Source organism: Osmerus eperlanus, chromosome 15 (assembly GCF_963692335.1).
Source record: "Osmerus eperlanus chromosome 15, fOsmEpe2.1, whole genome shotgun sequence".
Lineage (NCBI taxonomy): Eukaryota > Metazoa > Chordata > Actinopteri > Osmeriformes > Osmeridae > Osmerus > Osmerus eperlanus.
This window is the reverse complement of record NC_085032.1, coordinates 1323601-1345869: the sequence shown is the minus strand read 5'-3', so window position 1 is coordinate 1345869 and position 22269 is coordinate 1323601. Positions and strand designations below refer to the sequence as shown.

General features: G+C 40.1%; 1 protein-coding gene and 1 long non-coding RNA gene across 6 annotated transcripts in view; one reads left to right on the top strand and one right to left on the bottom strand.

Annotated features, from left to right (window-relative positions):
- The window catches only part of LOC134035284 (NEDD4-like E3 ubiquitin-protein ligase WWP1), a 96147-nt gene that overhangs the window by 65338 nt on the left and 8540 nt on the right, over window positions 1–22269 (top strand). The gene's annotated exons all lie outside the window — the stretch shown is intronic.
- Window positions 5193–5851, bottom strand: LOC134035183 (uncharacterized). Its single transcript, XR_009932323.1, has 3 exons — window positions 5662–5851; window positions 5466–5568; window positions 5193–5276 (listed from the first exon to the last, which is right to left on the bottom strand). It is a non-coding gene; the product is annotated as an uncharacterized LOC134035183 (long non-coding RNA).

The window sequence follows — 22269 nt, the reverse complement described above, 5'->3', positions numbered from 1 at the left end:
AGGAGGTGCTAGCCACAGATCGTTCGCAAGAGTGATGAAGAACAACCCTAAAACCCTGCCTTATATAAACTTAGAACAAATGGTTCTTCTGATGGTCAATCCATCAATATGGCGGTCTCTGTGATTGGTCAGCACTGCTCAGTGACAGTTTGAAACAATACATCTCCATACCTATTGTCCCACAGTTCTTTGATGTGGTCTCTCTCCCCAAACCAGTAGATACTGAAGCCACAGAAGTCAAATGGTCAACTGACCTTTGTATGGACATCTTCAAACAAGTATTTAATTAACACCACCCATGCAACAGGAATGGTCAGAGCAGCTTGATCAGTTCATCTTCTCCCTTTAGGCCACGGGAACTCAAGAATCCCCCCAACCTCCGTGCCTCTGGCTTCTTAGTCAGGCATCATAAAACAACACCATAAATACCTTAGACCAACCGCTACATCCATTCTACAGAGCTTGCATCCTTCAAAGTCCCAATTCATCGTGTTACATACAGTTAGGTCCATAAATATTTGGACATTGACACAATTTTCATCATTTTGGCTCTGTATACCACCACAATGGATTTGAAATGAAACAATCAAGATGTGCTTTAAGTGCAGACTTTCAGCTTTAATTTCAGGGTATTTACATCCAAATCAGGTGAACGGTGTAGGAATTACAACACATTTTATATGTGGCCCCCCCCTTTTTAAGGGACCAAAAATAATTGGACAAACTAACATAATCATAAATCTAATTGTCACTTTTAATACTTGGTTGCAAATCCTTTGCAGTCAATGACAGCCTGAAGTCTGGAACCCATAGACATCACCAGACGCTGGGTTTCGTCCCTGGTGATGCTCTGCCAGGCCTCTACTGCAACTGTCTTCAGTTCCTGCTTGTTCTTGGGGCATTTTCCCTTCAGTTTTGTCTTTAGCAAGTGAAATGCATGCTCAATTGGATTTAGGTCAGGTGATTGACTTGGCCATTGCAGAACATTCCACTTCTTTGCCTTAAAAAACTCTTTGGTTGCTTTCGCAGTATGCTTCGGGTCATTGTCCATCTGCATTGTGAAGCGCCGTCCTATGAGTTCTGAAGCATTTGGCTGAACCTGAGCAGATAATATTGCCAGAAACACTTCAGAATTCATCCTACTGCTTTTGTCAGTAGTCACATCATCGATAAATACAAGGGAACCAGTTCCATTGGCAGCCATACATGCCCACGCCATAACACTACCTCCACCATGCTTCACTGATGAGGTGGTATGCTTTGGATCATGAGCAGTTCATTCCCTTCTCCATACTCTTCTCTTCCCATCATTCTGGTACAAGTTGATCTCGGTCTCATCTGTCCATAGGATGTTGTTCCAGAACTGTACAGGGTCTTTTAGATGTTTTTTGGCAAACTCTAATCTGGTCTTCCTGTTTTTGAGACTCACCAATGGTTTACATCTTGTGGTGAACCCTCTGTATTTACTCTGGTGAAGTCTTCTCTTAATTTTTGACTTTGACACAGACACACCTACCTCCTGGAGAGTGTTCTTGATTTGGCCAACTGTTGTGAAGGGGTTTTTCTTCACCAGGGAAAGAATTCTTCTGTCATCCACCACAGTTGTTTTCCGTGGTCTTCCGGGTCTTTTGGTGTTGCTGAGCTCACCAGTGCATTCTTTCTTTTTAAGAATGTACCAAACAGTTGATTTGGCCACACCTAATGTTTTTGCTATCTCTAGGTTTGTTTTGGATAGGTTTGTTTTGATTTTTCAGCCTAACGATGGCTTGCTTCACTGATGGTGACAGTTCTTTGGACTTCATATTGAGAGTTGACAGCAACAGATTCCAAACACAAATACCATACTTGAAATGAACTCTAGACCTTTTATCTGCTCCTTGTCAATGAAATAACGAACTCACATGAGGGAATAACATACACCTGGCCATGGAACAGCTGAGCAGCCAATTGTCCAATTACTTTTGGTCCCTTAAAAAGGGGGGGGGCACATATAAAATGTATTGTAATTCCTACACCGTTCACCTGATTTGGATGTAAATACCCTGAAATTAAAGCTGAAAGTCTGCACTAAAAGCACATCTTGATTGTTTCATTTCAAATCCATTGTGGTGGTATACAGAGCCAAAATGATGAAAATTGTGTCAATGTCCAAATATTTATGGACCTAACTGTATATATAAAACACATACATTATAACTATATTCTAAATTTCCACCACACTATGTAGTCCAAATATTGACTGAGACTTAGGGGGGCAAAAATAAATAATAATAAATATATATGTGAGAGAACAAAGGTTGTGCCCTTGCCGAAGGCAAAACACACCCAATAAATATAGCTGCAGGCAGCAATGGCGGGTTCCTCCTCAACATTGCAAACCATTACAAAATTGACATGACACAGACATGTATTTAATTTCCCGGCAATTGAATCAATGGCTGATTTTAAGTCATTTTTTAAAATTCTTCACAAATTGACACTGTAGAGAAATATCCATGCTGTTGACATTATGGGTTCTTGAGACTTTTTTGTTCCCCATTGGCAATAAGGCATGCATACCAACTTTCTGACATCTTGGCCTGATGGGGTCAAAATGCCACCCTTTTGAAAGTGACAACTTTGAAGCGTTTTCTGTCAGGCCATCTGTGCTCTGGTCAGGCCCATCATGCAGAGATCCATTCTTTAAAAGCTTTGATTACAACAATAACTTTATGAAAGTGAGGATACACTTCACTAAAGGAAGTGTGTAGGTTATGTACTACTACTGCTTGCTCTGCCCACACACTTTCCCCATCCATGCTGTTTCCCTGTTTCCCAGCACAGGTCATGCCAAGGCATAAATGCGGCAGCCGTATGAGTATTAGAAGTAGCCCAAAAAACACCATACACAGTGACACTGTTTTCAAAACTGAAACTGGTTAGAAGACCATGGCTATTAGAACTCTACCTGAATTGAGCTCTCTCTAGAGTCTCAGTCAAACACAACTGTCAAGAGTCATGTAGGGAACTGGACCAAGGTATAGCTAATGTCCAGCCGTTAGCAAGTGTACCTTGTGATGGTACAGCAGTTTGACAATACTTTATCATGGTCAGACTCTCTGATCCCATTAAACTACACAACATGCACAATCAGGGTGACCAACAGTATTATCTTAACTAAAAAACAATAACATTACACACATTTAAGTGAATGAACACAACAACTGAAATCCCTTGCACAGGGCCCCGTTCGTCGTAAGGGTTGAAGCTAAGTTCATCAATTGTCCCTTTAGCCCGTTAACATTAGCGAGATGAGTGAGAACAGCAAATATCGGTTCGTCAACGGCTGATCCGCATCCAAATCATGTGGTTAATTTCAATCAGGCTAAACTTATCAGGGAAATTGCACGTGCACGTCCTACTTCAAAAGGCAGGAAAGGTCGATCACCAAATCCGTGATTTTCTAACAGTATGATGGCGGAAAAGATGAAAGAGAGAGGGGTGATAGGCTATTCTCGCCATCCGAGCAAACTATTATAATGAGTCTCTACGAAGACAATAAGCATATTATCATGGCTAAGTCAAACACCGCCACCGCTGCAAGAGCAAGACAAGCAGTTTGGCAAAAAAAATTCCGATAAGCTAAATGCGAAGGTTTTGGGGAAATGTATAGGCTCATCTTAAGTGCCTCATTACCCCAATCAATCAGATCACATTTCTTTAAATGTGCCTGCTGGTATAGGCTTAATGGAAATTAATAATCGAATGAGATCTTGCTAGCGAAAAATAATGATCTCAACTCTTTCAGAATAAGTAGGCTAGATAAAAACAAGGCCAAAGAGTATCTAATTGATACGAATTCATAGACAATTATGAGGATATATGTAGGCTATGACGTGGAAAAATTATAGTGGCACTGTGTAGATTTGAATAGTCAAGAGATGGCGGTTTCAATAAATTTATTTAGCTTGTACAAATTAAGAATTAACAAAGTACTTTGTGATCAGTCATAACGAAGGGGGTGCTAGCCACAGATCGTTCGCAAGAGTGATGAAGAACAACCCTAAAACCCTGCCTTATATAAACTTAGAACAAATGGTTCTTCTGATGGTCAATCCATCAATGTAGCAAACTCTGTGATTGGTCAGCACTGCTCAGTGACAGTTTGACTCCATACCAAGTGTCCCACAGTTCTTTGATGTGGCATCTCTCCCCAAACCAGTAGATACTAAAGCCACAGGAGTTCACCAGTCAAATGGTCAACTGTCCTTTGTGTGGACATCTTCAAACAAGTATTTAATTAACACCACCCATGCAACAGGAAGGGTCAGAGCAGCTTGATCAGTTCATCTATCTTAAACTACTCCCTCAGGTCACAATAACAATACAATTGAATCCACATTGTCTCCAGACCAGCTGTCTCATCCTCCCCAGGTGTCATAAACTGCAAATGGCATCTCTACCAAATGGAGTTGATTCAACATTCATTGTATCAAGCTTCTTAACCAACTTTAGACTTCCCTTAAAACACATTCCTCATATATAAAACACACACATTATAACTGTATTCCAAATTTCCACTACAGCTACTGCGCTTATATCATGTACTATATATGTGTATATGCATGTAGGCCTATGTGTAAATCCCTCTTTGATTTCATTGACTGGGACATGGCCAGGGAATATGATGAATTGATTCATCAGCTGGTTAAGCGCCAAGTACACTTTTCTTACAGCAACCCAGCTAACACAGTTACGTTGCCCTTACGTTGCCGCAACGTCACTCGATGACCAAACATACGTTGCCGCAACGTCTTTAGCGACGTTGCGGGACCGTGCATCTGTGGGACGCCAGAACGTAACCGCAACGTAATCTTTTGACGTTGCCAGTCCGTAACCGCAACGTCGTGGCAACGTTATTTTCCGACGTTGCCAGTCTGTAACCGTGACCTCCTAACAACGTCATTTTCCGACGTTGCCAGTCCGTAACCGCGACCTCCTAGCAACGTACTTTTGTGACGTTGCCAGTCCGTAACTGCAACGTTAACTAAGTAACCTATATTTCTCAATTCTACTGCTTATACCTCATTTGCCCAAAATGCTACTTGTTCTTGTATAATAGGCTACATGGTAGCCAACTTTAGGAGGACTATGTTTGTGTGATGTGTAGCCTAACTCCAGCTAATCATAAACAAGGCAGCATTTCCATGTAACATTGTCATTTTATTTCAAACAAAGTGCCAAACAGTGAATTAAAATCTTCTGCCAGTCCCCGCTACAGGTCCTGTCTGTTGGCCCTGACAATGAAGCACAAAATAAGTTAGTGTTCTATCAACATAATTGCACATGTAAAAAGGCGCTATACAAGTCATAAAAAAATCACATCTAAAATAATATACATCATCAAAAAAATATGTGATTCTAGATTTTTGGCACATAGCCATGTGAAAGGTTGGATATGGAAGCTGCAATCATGATTCATTCACCTGGCTTGTTTTGAATGGGCTGCCGGGGTGTGTTTGAGTGTCTCCTCTATGAGGAGCTCCACAGCTTTCTCTCCCAGTCCCGTCTTCCACTTCATCACAGCGTCTGGAATTAGAAGTCATGAACTTATTGTCACCACCAATGTGAACGTTGAACGCTGCGTGTAAGCCATAGTTCATGGCATCTCCAAACACTTACCACTCTCTTTCGCAACTCCAGCACCTTAAGGCGCTCCTCAAGGTCTTGGAGTTCAGCCTGTGTTTGGGCCACCTGTAGGTCCATCACTGGCACCTCTTCAGTGTGTCTGCCCTGTAGTCGCCTGAATAGGAGAGCCTCTCGCTGGTTCTCCTCCAATGTCTCCATCTTCCGGAGCATAACCTGTAATGTGTCTGTCATTAAAGACAAGTAAAACAAGTTTACAAGAGTTAGCATGATTGGCATACACTGTGGTTCTTCTAGATCAGCTGTAACATTGATGTAAATAACAAATGTTACCTTGAATGGTTGTATACAAAGCATATTTTTTTGAGTCTCTTATATTTGCACTTGCCTGGCTGCCAGCTGTTTTCCTGGGCCCCCAATGGGTTCACCTCCACCAGACCAGAGTTGACATCTAGGGGTATGGAATCTGGTGATGCAAAAGTTTTAAGTCATGCTTTTGCTTCAAAACATAGCCTTTAGGGTTGCCATGGCTCATACAATTATTGTCACTGTTTTAAACGGTCATTCATTACTTTACCATCATTTCCCAGGGACACAGTGCTAGGCCGTGTGACGGTTGTAGGATAATCTGTACAGAAATTAAAGTGGAATGTAGTTTATGTACATAGTTTTAGCATATTGATATTAAAGGAGTAGTATTGCACATATGTGATCGTTCGAAAGCAGGGCCCCACATCGTAGCGTCGCACATGTGTGATTCTGAACATTCCAACCGACTGTTTTCCGATAGACAAAAACTATATGACAAACGCTATAGTATGGCTTCAAAATTTACAATTAGTAGGCTAACAAGTAACACTAGCAGGTAGTAGCATTGCTACGAGTATTATGCTAGGTAACGGAAGCTAATTAAAGCTACCTAGCTGCCGTTTTGGAAAAATAACTGGTGTAAGCGTCGGAAACATTTAGAACTCACGCATCTAAAGGTTAAAACGAATAAACTTATCCAAAAACAGATGTCTTGTACAAATTGGAAACATTTGTGACATGATACTTTTATAGATGCCATTGCTGTGCATGCCATGACCGACTGTGATTAAAACGTGATCAGCCACGCTAGCTCGACAGTCTTTGAAAATTCCGGGCTAAATAAACTATTTTGGGACAAGGTTTTTTAACAGTTCTGAACGTTTATTTTCACTGATTCTTTTATGGGTGATTTGTGAGACGCTAAACTTTGATAACATGTAGGCCTATGCGTTTTCAGTATTTCAACATAACTTTCTGGAGGGTTTAACCTCTACTGTACTGTAGCTAGCGAAATCCTAACGTAAACAATGTGAATCTGATAGCACATAAACAGGCTAAATGGCCTAAATTTCAAACATATACGTATTAGCATGCCCCATCCAATTTCTGAAAATATGTTTATATATTTAAACTATTTCTGTAAAGAAACTCACCTTTGAAGTAGCTAATTTCCAGTTGAAATCCAATGCGTACAAGACGGTGTTGAACCCCTGCAAAATCTCTTCTGAAACCCCAGTTTCAGCGATGCGTTGAAATGGGCATGCGCAAAGTTGTTGCTCAGGGGCAGACTGAGGGGCAGGTTTGCTAAGGAAGAATTGTAATATTCTGTGATGACTTGTCTTTGGAAATGAAACTCTTAAGAGTCGCTTACCTTTTGGTCACATTTAACAATTTTGTATTACAAAAATTATTGGAGCACAAATTTGCATTGTGTGTCATACAGCTTTGGTGTGCTATACAAATAATGTTTGCTTAATCATGTTACACATCACACATTGATTGCTTTTGTACATGTTTATAGTAAAGAATGAAAGACTAAATTATATTCAAAATTCAGTCTTTTATATATTAAAGCTATGTTTCTGCGTATGAGAAAATTGATGACCAATGACATGCTGGGGCTGAGCTGCAATTCATGTAGACTATGGCTACATTGCAAAGGTGTCAGAACTGAGAGCAGTCCAGTGTGATCTCTCCATCTCTGGATAAACCACTATATTGCACTCGAGATCCGTTGTCCTGCGACCAAAGAGCGACTTAACCGCAACTTAATCCATGGTACCAAAATTAAAGGTACGACGTTGCGGCAACGTTGTCCAGGGGACCAAAAAAATAACGTAACCAGCCGACCAAGGTACGACGTCGCGGCAACGTTGTCCACGGGTCTAAAAATAACGTAACCAGCCGACCAAGGTACGACGTTGTGGCAACGTTGTCCATGGGACCAACTGGCAACATTCCCTTTATAACGTTGCTACGACGTTACCAACTGAGCACTTACTGGCAACGTTGCCGCAACGTCATGTGTTAGCTGGGAACGCATGCTGCGGCTTTGCCATCGCCTATACTGTATAAAAATGTAGCCTATACCTGATGCAAAAAAAACTCAAGGCTATGCAGTCTGAAGCACAGTTAAAGTTTCAAGTAGCTTTATTGTCAATTTCTTCACATGTCAAGACATAAAAAGGAATCGATATGACGTTTCCCACTCTCCCACAGTGAAACATATAAAAAGCACAGGCACAACAGATAAGACAAGACATTTTGTAAAACATAGCGTTACATATTCACATACAGCAGCATAAGCTCATAATAAAACATAAAGCTTGCTGCGGCGTGTGATATTTGCAATGTATGGCCCGAGAAGGTCTTGCAAATAAATGAGTCCTTGTTGGCTGAATCGATATCGCTCAAACAAGAACTCATCCGTGTGAAATAAAGGATCTTGGCAATCGCGAAGAACTCTATTGGTATGGAAAGCTAATCGAACTAAAATATAGCTCCTTGGTCAACTGGGTCTCTCAAAAAGGGAGCTGCCATGTTATTTTCCGGGGGTGTGGCAAGCTTATCCAGCTACACTTACGTTAGCCTGCTCTGGAGCAGGTTAGTGCTAATTGATATGTTACTATGGTGATTTATCGAAAGTTGCTTCCACGAACCAAAAAGAGGGGCGTTTTTTATCTTAGCCTGAAAATTAGCTCGCTAAACAGCTTAGCGAGCTACGACGAATACCCCCCAGCTGTTGTAACCAAACTATTTTCCACAACTATTTGCGTTTTTGGTGTGCACTGCATGCTGGGTACCCAAGGGCGCTGACGCTACAATATTTATCTAGCTGTCTTCCGGCTGTGTAATATGACGAGATGCTAGCGATGCAAACATGAAAGCTTGTCTCGGGGGGTCATGCATGTGATCTCACTACAAGCTTTTGATTAAACTTGAGGACCCTGTTAGCAAAGTATTTCTATTCATGTTTTGTTAGTGATTGAATGGTAATGTCAGCTAGCTAAAAACAATGTTAGTTAGCTTGGCAAAAATGGTTTTCATAGCAACAGATATCAACAAATCAGATCAATCTAACTTTATTCAGAAGGGGGGGGGGACATATACACTAAAGGTGAAATGGTAGGCATTGTTCTGCCTTGAAGCTGCGTGCGCATCCTCATTGTCCAAGCTAGCAATTTCGCCAAATTTGACTGCAGCTTTTTTACACCTATGTACTTCGTTATGGTTTTTGAGTCAAACAACTTGCTAAATGATTAAATGTCTGTTAAATGTCAAATCCAACTTTAAATGTATAAAAGAGATAATTAAACCTAGAGGTTTAAAAGGCTACGTTTGTCTAAACTGACATGCACAAACTCAAGAGCACTGAGTTTCAACATCCATGTACACATTTTGCCTCTATTTTTTACTCTACTCTTAACGCATGACTATGTTTAACTTAATGTCAGCACGGCTTCTTATCCAACAAATTACATCCCTGAACTTTTAAAACATATCAATGGCCTACTACAATTGTAAACATCCTTTGGCCTCTTCTGCAATTGGACCTTGATACAATCTAATCTATAATCCAATATTTGTTGCCCATTCTGCACAGTTTTTGGGGACTTTCCACACCAGCACAATTTTCCCAGTTCCTCTATTCTGCACTAGTACACTATTTTCTTGAAACTTAATGTAGGCCCATTCTAGTATAGCAGTTACATACAACACAGATGAAACTCAGGAGAGTGAATTAGAGATAATGGTAGTGGAAGAGTGCTGTACCTTTGTGCTTCTCTTTTTTGCCACCTCTATAAAACATATCTGGGGCACCACTGCTTTTGCCTGTTAGTGTTTGCAATGCTGGGATGAAAACTATCGTATTTCTTTGATTAAACGCCGCCCTTAAATAAACGCCGTCCTGGAATAAACGCTGCACCAAAAATGAACATTGTGTAATAAACGGCACCCTCAATTAAACGCCTCACCAAAAAAATCAGAAAAGGGTTATTTAATTGGTTAAATTAAAACACAGTATTTATTACACAAGTAAATCACAAGTGTAGCCTACTATAATTCCCATGAAGCACTGGCAGACACAAGTGGCTTTCTTGCTACAGGTTTATTTGAAGCTTTTTCTCCAAATTTACCTGAAACTCACACTGTAAGAGAAAATAAAGACCAGATTATCTTAATATGAACATACAACTAGAGAGGGTACAATTTCTGGGGAAATTGTAGGGTGTGCTTGCGTCGGTTGCACAGGGGTCCGTTTTTTAATGACATTTTTACAACTGATATTTCTGTATATTTTATATAAAATGCATAGGGCCTACTTATTATTTATAAAGATTACATAGATTTAAAAGCATCTTTTTTTTGCTGCTCATTTACAACTCAAAATACGAGTTAAGTGTAGAATGAAATATGATGTCTTCTCATTTCCCCTGCAAGAGGCAGCCTCATAGCTGAATCAACGAATAAATTTGGCAGACCGGTGTAAAAATGGACCTAATCTCTATGACTTAAACGTCCTTTTAAGTTTTCCCTTCTCGTGATATTTTCAGGGATTTAGCCTACTCATATTGCATTCATTCATTAATAACGAACCCCCTTTGAAGATTATTCTACGACGTTACCGGCAGTAGAAGATGGAATTGCGATTCAAACATTACCATCTGCTAACTGAAAAAATGCCCCCAAAAACTTAAATAAGCTTGACATTTATTTAGTGGAAAATCGCTCATTCATAAAAAGCTCACTGGTAGCGATCATTGTCAGTAACAACGCAAAATGCGATATAGCCCTGTGTGGAGAAGCTGCCCCGGTAAATTCTACTACGGTACAGTACTAGACTACTGCTGTGTTCGTCTTGGTAGCGATTGCGTTGGTTGAATTCGATTTAACGTTCCGTTGTACGGTTTAGGCTGAAATTAATTATTTTCATGAACAGATTGACAAAGTTTAGGCTGTGGCAATGAAGTTCAGGTTAGTGGTCAGAGACTTTTGATTTAAGTAAGGGGAGTGCCGAACATGTTCTGTCGCCGTTTGATTTCCTAAACAGTGTACTGTAGATGTTTTTGTAGTGTCTCGCGTAAGCTACAGCGTTGCAGTGAGCAACACTGGTTTGAAACCACAGGTAATGATAATTTCACCAACAAATCGTTTACTTGTAATGTAATGTCATAATAAATCCTACACCGAAAATGTATTTGTGAGGAATGTTTATTTTAACGATTGAAAACAGATGCATCATAGACCACTGTAGTATGTGTTGCCCGGTCAACAGAGGCTAATGTCATGCTAATGCTTCAGTGAAATTGTAGACTACCGTTTCCGAAAGTAGATGTGGGCCTACTTCCTTAATAATATCAGCTAATATTGTACATTACATTTCACAATTGTGTTTCACATCACAAAGTAAAATGAGTAAATAGTAATGAGTAAATCACCCTGGCCTCTTTGCTTGTGGCGTTTCTGCAGCTGCCTTGCAGTAAAGCTATAGTTAGCCTAGCTATCCCCCAAGTTAACAGATGTGAAACGAATGTTCTGCCAAAGGTAGTCACGCGTGTTTTCGTGACGTTAGTGACGTAGTGACGTTAGTAACGTCAGTGACTGTGGCTAGCAAATTAGCCACCGTTAGCTTCACTTTTCGCCACAAAAACTTAACTTCCCAATAGAAGCAACTCAATCGCTACCAAGACGAAACTTTTGACACCTAGGTTGTCTATGTAGGCCAAATATTGACTGAGTTTTAGGGGGGCAAAAAGAAATAAAAATAATAATAATATATATGTGAGAGAACAAAGGTTGTGCCCTTGCCGAAGAAAAAGCACACCCAATGACATGTGCAGCATGTAAATAACGTTCACCAAAGTAAAATACAGATACAAAACTACATACCTGGTTGGCTGCATGCTGTAGCCTACACAAGGGAATAGAGGTTTCCTTAGATCGCTAACAACCGCTATAACAACCTTAAACTTTTATCAGAAAAGTGTCTGCTAAATGAATAAATGCATTAAATTGTCTGTGCTTCGCTTGCTGTTAGCTTAATTGTCGACTCACTCACGAGCGTCCCAAAAGGCCTTCAAAACAAAGGCACTTTACTCTTACCAAATAAAGTCACTTAATAATACTGAATGCAATTATATAATTCAAAATTAAGTAATTTGGTTGAAAAGAAAGTATACATTATTATAATGTAATTGCGACAATTACATTAAGGCCTATAGGTATAGTTATATATCTATATATTGTATACAATATAACAAGGTAGCTGACTTCACCACTTCTGAATGTGCCTTTCATCAACCCCAAGTTCGCGTGCTACAGGTCTGTTGCTGCTTGTGAGTGCTTTCTGCACAGCTTTCTGTTTGAAAGCTAAAGTATAAGAATGTTTTGGCATGCTAATTCAGATTTCTACACAAAGTAGAGACACGCGCGGCTTCAATTTTACACTCGCCGTTTGTTTGACCTCCTTGTCCATTTGTTTGTCTATGGCCACACTGCAGCTACAATTCACTGAATCTCTCTTACTAATTAAATGTTGCCCTCGAATAAACACCGCACCACAAATGATCATTGTGTAATAAACGCTGCAGTGTTTAATCGAAGGACACATTTGGAACTCACTATACTAATTAAAATTACATCAACAATGACATGTAAAACTAGAGAGGGTACAATTTCTGGGGAAATTGTCGGGTGTGCTTGCTTGCGTCGGTTGCAGGTGGGTCCGTCCTCTAAGTTTTTCCCTTTCCCTTGAAACAGCTGCGAACCCCCTTTGAAACAAGCTACTGTAACAACGTTGTGACTGGCAGTGTGGAATCGCGATTCAAACAGTACTGTTTCCTAACTGAAAATATGCCCCCCAAAACGTAAATAAGTTTGACATTAATGTAGGGGGAAATGGCTAATTCAAAATAAGTTTGCTAGAGGCAAGCTAGCTGCTGTTGCTCCACATTTCACTGATTGTTTGAAAGCACCGGAAATGAGAACTTTTCTTTTGACATAAAGTTTAGCTGTGGCTTTGAAGACAGTACGACACACTGCCAGTGGGCGAGCCGAGTCTGACTGAGGCGAATGTCAAAACAAGCCGCGGTGTCACTCAAATTCAAAGTTTTACACAAATCACAAAAATATGCTGACCCGCTGGCTATCTTCGCAATCGCCATATCTTTAAAACACTGCCCTCCTTCTGATTTTTGATGTAGAATTGACCCTGGTACGAAATTAAGAAAATACTCATCAGAGATCGACAACAGCTGACGCAATCGTCAACGGAGGCTGACGAGGCTCTCACGTAGCAAACTAAAGTTTTTACAGCAACCTACATTAAAATCTCACCACCTGGCTGTCTTCACAATAGTCATATCGTCATAGCATTGCCCTCCTTCTGTTTTTTGGTGTAGAATTGACCGAACTATAAAATTACTAAAATACTAAACTACTATGACGCTTGCATGGCTGCCGCCTAGGCAGTCTCACGGGCGACGCGCACTCGCTCAAATTACAAAGACTTTCACGACCTAAATAAAAAATCAGAGATGGCAGTTCCACTCGAAATTGCTTTCTCAACAAAACCCAATGGTTGGTAATTTTGGTGGTTGGCATTTTTCACTCATAATCCAAGCTCCAATTTGCGTGCTAGAACGTCTCTATCACGTATCCATGCGTCGTTGCTAACGTGTGCTGACGTAGTGACGTAGGCTAGCACTGGTACCCTTCGTTGACAGAAGACACTTTTTGCCACAAAAACGTTTTAACCTCCTAAACTGTGCAACGGAGTGTAAATGAAAATACAAGCAACTCAATCGCTACCAAGACGAAACTTTTGACACCTATGTTGTCTATGTAGTCCAAATATTGACTGAGGCTTAGGGAGGCAAAAATAAATAATAATAAATATATATGTGAGAGAACAAAGGTTGTGCTCTCGCCGAAGGCTTGAGCACACCCAAATAGAACAACCCAACCGCACAGTTACGTACAGTATACTAATTTCAAATGCGTCTCACAGAAGCAAGTATAATGCTAAAGGTTTTACAGCTTGCTAGCCTGTAATACTGTCTGTACAAAGAGAAATCCTTAGCTCAGCTGGCCTAGCTAGATTAGCTGCTATCCTGTTTACAACAGTATAAAAGTCTTCAAGTTATCATACGAATGCAAACGCTAAAATACATGTTTTGTACTGCCGTTGTAGGCTCTTATTACTCACTGTCAAATGTAACAATGAAAATCTCTGAGGGCTGCAGGAGTCTCGTGAGTCGTTGTCTTCAACAATAAAATGGTCTTCTTCTTGTGCATCGTACCAAGCTCGCGCGTGTGTCAAGGGGCTCTGGCCCCTTGTGTGTGAGAATTTGGAGCACGCGCGGGGAGGAGCAGAGGGAGACATTACATTGGAAATTTCGTTAGCAATTAGCCAAGCATGCATGTTTCAAATATTCACAAAAAATCGACTTTTCATCTTACAGTCAACTTTTTCTCAGATTTGTGTACTAAACATTCTCAAGAGTCTTCATATGAACTTGTGATTGAATCAGAGTATCCGTTTTTGGCCGGCGGATGTGTAAAGCATTATTTTAGCGTCAGCGATAAATTTGATTTGTTTTATATCAATCATTTTTAGAGGTATGAAGTTGCCTTTGCACATGGTAACATGTTGTAGCGTCTTCCACGTGACATACCAAGTTTGGTGTTGATATCTCAAAGATTTGCTGAGATTTGACCAAACTTCCTGTTTGGTTGCTTTGTTGCAGATTTTGATTTGCTCTACCGGACAAACGGTTTTGAAAATCAGAAATTCCTATGATAACTTTTGTGAGGCTCAGTCCGGAGATCATCTATGGCAATTTTGAAGAAAATTCGACCAAAAATGTAGGAGGAGTAGCGAAAAAACGTGTTTCCTTAATCTTTATTGTACAGAAAAATCCAAAATGGCGGCCGTTATAGCTTCTAGAGGCTTTTCTGTTCCTCATGAGAAATAAGGCATATGTATTGAATTTGGGGACTTATGGCCTGCAAATGGTATCACTTTGAAAATTTACATATTGGGGCGTGGCCTGTAGCGCCACCTATTGTCTCACATGGCCCATGTTTGGTATGGTAGTTACTAATGGTCTGCAGTTTCAACATGCCAAATTTCACAACTTTTTACTGGTCTGTACTGTACTGGTCTAGGGGCTGCCATTGACTCCCATGGGTGAAAAAAAAATATATAATACTAGAGAGGGTACAATTTCTGGGGAAATATTAGGGTGTGCTTGCTTGCGTCAGTTGCACAGGGGTCCGTTTTTTAATGACATTTTTACAACTGATATTTCTGTATATTTTATATAAAAATGCATAGGGCCTACTTATTATTTATAAAGATTACATAGATTTAAAAGCATCTTTTTTTTGCTGCTCATTTACAACTCAAAATACGAGTGAAGTGTAGAATGAAATAGATGTCTTCTCATTTCCCCTGCAAGAGGCGGCCTCATAGCTGAATCAAAACGAATACATTTGGCAGACCGGTGTAAAAATGGACCTAATATCTATGACTTAAACGTCCTTTTAAGTTTTTCCCTTCTCGTGATATTTTAGTAAGTTAGATTTAAATAAGGAGAGTGTCGAACATGTTCTGTTGCCGTTTGACTTCCTAAACAGCTGTGTAGATGTTTTTGTAGTGTGTCTCGCGTAGGCTACAGCGTTGCAGTGAGCAACACTGGTTTGAAACCACAGATAATAATAATTTCACCAACAAATCGTTTATTTGTAATGTAATGTCATAATAAATCCTACAACGAAAATGTATTTTTGAGGAATGTTTATTTTAACGATTGAAAACAGATGCATCATAGACCACTGTAGTATGTGTTGCCCGGGCAACAGAGGCTAATGTCATGATGCTAATGCTTCAGTGAAATAGTAGACTACCGTTTCCTAAAGTACATGTGGGCCTACTTCCTTAATATCAGCTAATATTGTACATTACATTTCACAATTGTGTTTCACATCACAAAGTAAAATTTGTAAATAGTTATCACCCTGGCCTCTTTGCTTGTGGCGTTTCTGCAGCTGCCTTGCAGTAGCTATAGTTAGCCTAGCTATCCCCCAAGTTAACAGATGCGAAACCAATGTTCTGCTCCAGGTAGTCACGCGTGTTTTCGTGAAGTTAGTGACGTTAGTAACGTCAGTGACTGTGGCTAGCAAGTTAGCCACCGTTAGCTTCACTTTTCGCCACAAAAACGTAATTTGAACTTCAACAATCCAACGGAACGTAAGTAAAAATACAACCAACGCAATCGAGACTAAGACGACCTTTTGACACCGCCGTTGTCTATGTAGTCCAAATATTGACTGATCCTTAGGGGGGCGAAAATAAACAATAAATAATATATATGTGAGAGAACAAAGGTTGTGCCCTTGCCGAAGGCAAAGCACACCCAATAATAATAAGAAGAAGAAATGGTAGAAACACTTAAGTGGCTTCGCCGCTTCGCGCCTTGGCCACCAATAAGAAAAGGTAGAAACACTTAAGTGGCTTCGCCACTTCGCGGCTTGGCCACCAAATATAGCTGCAAGCAGCAATGAGGTGGCCAAGCAGTCATATGACCCAGAAAACATTTTAGACATCCTCAGAAGAGGGTTACGAGTACATGCCATGCGTAGACTACAAGTAGCTAGCTACTGTGGTGAACCTGGCTTGTTTTGCAGTGGTTTACACAGTCTCGCTAAACAGATGATCAGAGTGTTGTGATGGGCTCAAATAAACACGCATTGCTATGTTTTTACAACTGGAGGATTGATCGGAAGATTAGAAACCGTTTTGTCAGAATAAATTTTTTTAAACTATGCCTCTGACTGGTTTTGAACCTACAACCCTTTGCTTATCAGCACAACATCTCAGCCAATTGAGCCAGACATGGATTACACAAAACTGGATAATAAAAAAAGCTGTTTCTCCAATGGCGAGCATTGTCAGATTTGGTCAAAGTTCAAACAGCTGTAATTCAGTCATATTTCGACATATCAAGGTGAAACTTTGCATGGTTAAGCAAATTAAGTTTGAACCATCCTTCAAAAATACATTTGATTTAGTGACACAAACATATTGAGGCAATGTGTACATTTACATAAATACACCCCTTTTGGACATTTTGTATTTGATTCAATTGTCTTAAGTAACATTTTTAAATAAGTCAATGATACATATCTGTACAAAATCTCAAGTCAATTAGATCTTTGGTTCAAGAGAAGAGGAATTTTTAAGGTTTTCCAAAATGATCACTGTACAGGAAAATCCATCATGGCGGACCTTTATGGGTCCTTGAGGCTTTTTTGTTCCTCATGAAAAATGAGGCATGTGCACCAAGATTCAGAAGAATTGGAGCAATGGGGTGGGAATGCCATCACTTTGAAAATTGGACTTTTGGGCGTGGCCTGTGGCGCCCCCTATGATCCGATGTGGCCCATATTTGGTGTGGGGGTACCCACTTGGATGTAGTATCAATGTGCCAAATTAGAAAATGTATGACAAGGGACTTTTTGAGATATGAGGCGCAAGGAGAAAAATAATAAGAACTAGAGAGGGTACAATTTCTGGGGAAATTGTAGGGTGTGCTTGCTTGCGTCGGTTGCACAGGGGTCTGTATATTTTATATAAAAATGCATAGGGCCTACTTGTTATTTATAAAGATTACATAGATTTAAAAGCATCTTTTTTTTGCTGCTTATTTACAACTCAAAATACGAGTGAAGTGTAGAATGAAATATGATGTCTTCTCATTTCCCCTGCAAGAGGCAGCCTCATAGCTGAATCAAAACGAATACATTTGGCAGACCGGTGTAAAAATGGACCTAATCTCTATGACTTAAACGTCCTTTTAAGTTTTCCCTTCTCGTGATATTTTCAGGCATTTAGCCTACTCATATTGCATTCATTCATTAATAAAGAACCCCCTTTGAAGATTATTCTACGACGTTACCGGCAGAATATAGACTCGCGATTCAAACAGTACCATCTGCTAACTGAAAATATGCCCTCAAAAATGTAAATAAGATTGACATTTATTTAGTGGAAAATAGCTCATTCATAAAAAGCTCACTGGTAGCGATCATTGTCAGTAACAACGCAAAATGCGATATAGCCCTGTGTGGAGAAGCTGCCCCTGTAAATTCTACTACAGTACAGTACTAGACTACTGCTGTGTTCGTCTTGGTAGCGATTGCGTTGGTTGAATTCGATTTAACGTTCCGTTGTACGGTTTAGGCTGAAATGAATTATTTTCATGAACAGATTGACAAAGTTTAGGCTGTGGCAATGAAGTTCAGGTTAGTAGTCAGATAGTTTCACCTATTGAAAGACTTTTGGTTTAAGTAAGGGGAGTGCCGAACATGTTCTGTCGCCGTTTGACTTCCTACAGCTGTGTCGATGTTTTTGTAGTGTCTCACGTAGGCTACAGCGTTGCAGTGAGCAACACTGGTTTGAAACCACAGGTAATGATAATTTCACCCACAAATCATTTACTTGTAATGTAATGTCATAATAAATCCTACAACGAAAATGTATTTGTGAGGAATGTTTATTTTAATGATTGAAAACAGATGCATCATAGACCACTGTAGTATGTGTTGCCCGGGTAACAGAGGCTAATGTCATGCTAATGCCTCAGTGAAATAGTAGACTACCGTTTCCGAAAGTAGATGTGGGCCTACTTCCTTAATAATATCAGCTAATATTGTACATTACATTTTACAATTGTGTTTCACATCACAAAGTAAAAAAAGTAAATAGTTATCACCCTGGCCTCTTTGCTTGTGGCGTTTCTGCAGCTGCCTTGCAGTAAAGCTATAGTTAGCCTAGCTATCCCCCAAGTTAACAGATGCGAAACGAATGTTCTGCTACAGGTAGTCACGCGTGTTTTCGTGACGTTAGTGACGTAGTGACGTTAGTAACGTCAGTGACTGTGGCTAGCAAATTAGCCACCGTTAGCTTCACTTTTCGCCACAAAAACTTAATTTCCACTTCAACCATGCAACGGAACGTAAATAAAAATACAAGCAACTCAATCGCTACCAAGACTAAACTTTTGACACCTAGGTTGTCTATGTAGGCCAAATATTGACAAAGATTTAGGGGGGCAAAAATAAATAATAATAATAAATATATATGTGAGAGAACAAAGGTTGTGCTCTCGCCGAAGGCTTGAGCACACCCAATAAGAATACCAACAATAACAATAGGTTCCCTCCTACCGGAGGAACCCTAATAATAAGAATACCAACAAATATAGCTGCAAGCAGCAATGGCGGACTCCTCCTTCAACATGGCAAAATGTTGTAAAATGGACATAATAGATAGTTACACTGGGATTAACCAGACTTGAAACTGTAATTTCTGTCATAATAAAATAAAAAAAAGTTTATACTTTTGCCTGGATTATAACCCACCCCCCTTCGCACATCAGCACTGCGTCTCATCCTACTAAGCCATTCGCAGACTTAGACATATAAGACATTTCTCCAATGACAAGCATTGTCAGATTTGGTTAAAGTTCAAACAGCTGTAATTTAGTCCTATTTGAATATGGGACATAAAAATTGGACAACGGGATGACTGGGTTGCTGCTGTAAAGAATAGCTTACTCGTAGTGCTTTAAAAAGGTTGTTTGGGGTGCCATAACTTGTCATGGAAGGGATTTCAAATCATGCCTAGCATCAGTGGCGATTTGTCCTGGCTTAGGTTACTGAAATTAATTTGTGCAACAGGCAAGGGATCCACCTGAACAATCAATATACTTCATTAAAGCTAACTTGGTTGTGAATCTGACACTACCATGCATAGACTCCAAGTAGCTAGCTACTGTGGTAAACCTGTCTTCTTTTGCAGTGGTTTACACAGTCTCGCTAAACAGATGATCGGAGTGTTGTTATGGGCTCAAATAAACACTCATTGCTATGTTTTACAACCGGAGGATTGACCGGAAGACTAGAAACCGTTCTGTCAGAAGAAGAACAAAGAAAAAAAACTATGCCTCTGACAGTGTTTCCCCAAGGATTTAATTTTAGCAGCAGAGGCTTTGTGCGCATGCAAAGTTTTATTTGCTGCATTCACAAAGCACGCCGTGCAAGGATATATATGTCTGCCGGTACCTTATCAGATTTGTCTACCGTAGCGCAAATACAGCGGTAAGAAAAAGTGTGAAACCCTTGGAATGAACAGGTTTTCTGCCATAAAATGTGATATGATCCTCATCTTAGTCACAAAAATAGATAAACACAATGTGCTTAAGCTGATAACATACAAACAATTCAATTTCTTGTGTCTTTATTGAGCTCACCCGTTCAACATTCCCAGTGCTGGGGGAAAAAGTAAGTGAACCCTTGGAGTTGACAGCTGGTCAAACCTCCTTTGGCAGCAATGACTTCAAGCAAGTGCTTTAGGTAGCTCTGGATCAGACCTGCTCAACGTTCAGGAATCATTTTTGACCATTCCTCTTTACAAAGCTGCTTTAGCTCAGACACATTTTTAGGATGTCTGGTGTGAACAGCTCTCTTGAGGTCATTCCACAACCTCTCTATGAGGTTACGGTCTGACATTATCCTGTAGGATATTTTGGAAAACTTGGGAATACCTGTTCCACTCGATGATGGCAAGTGGTCCAGGCCCTGAGGCAGCGAAGCAAGCCCAAATCATTATGTTCCCTCCACCATACTTCACCATTGGGATGATGTTTTGATGTTGGTAAGCTGTGCCCTTTTTGCGCAATATAATATTGCTGAGTGTTTTCCTGAACAGTTAAACCTTTGTTTCATCAGTGCACAAAACATTTTCCCAGTAGTGTTGCGGTTTGCCTAGGTGCCTTTTGGCAAACTTCAGGTACGCAGCAATGTTTTTTTGGGAGAAAAAACATTGGCTTCCTCTGTAGTGTTCTGTCACGAACACTCTGCCAGTTCAAATACTTTTGTATGGTAGACTCATGAACAGGGATGTTTGCCAGTTCCAGTGATGTCTTTGAGTCTTTAGCTTGTTACTTGTGGGTTCTTCTTTAAAGGCATATTTGAGACTACACAACACAGATGTAGAATCGAGTGGCGATTTCTTTAAGGCTGAAAGGGAAGCTCGGCTTCCCCTAAAATCTCCCAAAATTTATGGTCAAATATTTAATATTGGGTTAACATTTTAAATGCGTTAGAACACGTTCATCTCGAAGACAAGTTTGTTCAGAATCAGCTACATATAGCAGGTCGATTGACTCGATTTCCTTCTCATACATTCCTGTAGCGTCACAGTGCATTTCCCTGTTAAAGGGGTGATTGACTGGGTTTTTGGGGTATTTCACACTGTTCCTTAAGGTCTCCGAATAGGGTATGTAACATTGGTTGGGCTGAAAATGGCCCGGGTGCTGTTCTATGCCCCCTGATACATCCCGGGAAAAAACGCTAGGTTTTATCCTTTTATGGTATGCTCATGAATATATAGATGAGCAGCGCGCTGATTGGTTGGTTTACAATGATTGAAGCTGTGGAGCAAAGACGCAACACGGCCAACACTCACTTAAACTACAAAAGTGGAGACTTGAAATAAAAACGTACAAATAAATCTATTGTGTCTACACAACACTGTTTTCAACAGATTGACTAGATATCATTTGAAATTATTACGTTAGTTGTTTCCACTTCTGTTGTTGAAGCAAACTGGATCGACTTAGGTGGGTAGAACGTTACAGCTTAGCAACCAAACTATATCGTGATTCAACTCAGCTTCAGTTAGCTAGATAACCTGACAAAGATCTGGACAAACATGCATCGTGAATTTTAGATTTACATGTACAGATTATTTATTCAAATGAAACACAGTCAGGAACATGAAATAACGCGTTAGCCCCATTGCCAATAAACTAAATCATCACACATTCTACCTATGCTCTTGCGTTAGCAAGCTAAACTAGTTTACATGCCTACTCTAGGTGTTTTCGCTATCTTGCTGTTCTTGCATTCCTTGCAAATCAGCGTTAATAAAAAGCAGATGAGCTAGAGTCTAGCTAACATTGACAAGACGGGCATGGCTGCTGATGTTTGTTTATACCGTAGCTCTAGCGTAGAAGATCCCTGTGCAAGCAAACAGGATCGACTTAGGTGGGTAACGTTAGCACTAGCTACAGCTTAGCAAACAAACTATCGTGATTCAACTCAGCTTCAGTTAGCTCTAGCTATCTTGCTGAAAAATAGATCTGGACAAACGTGCATCTTGAATTGGAGATTTACATGACAACACAGGTTATTTATTTGAATGAAACACAGTCAGGAACAAGAAATAACGCCCCATTGACAATAAACTAAATCATCACACATTCT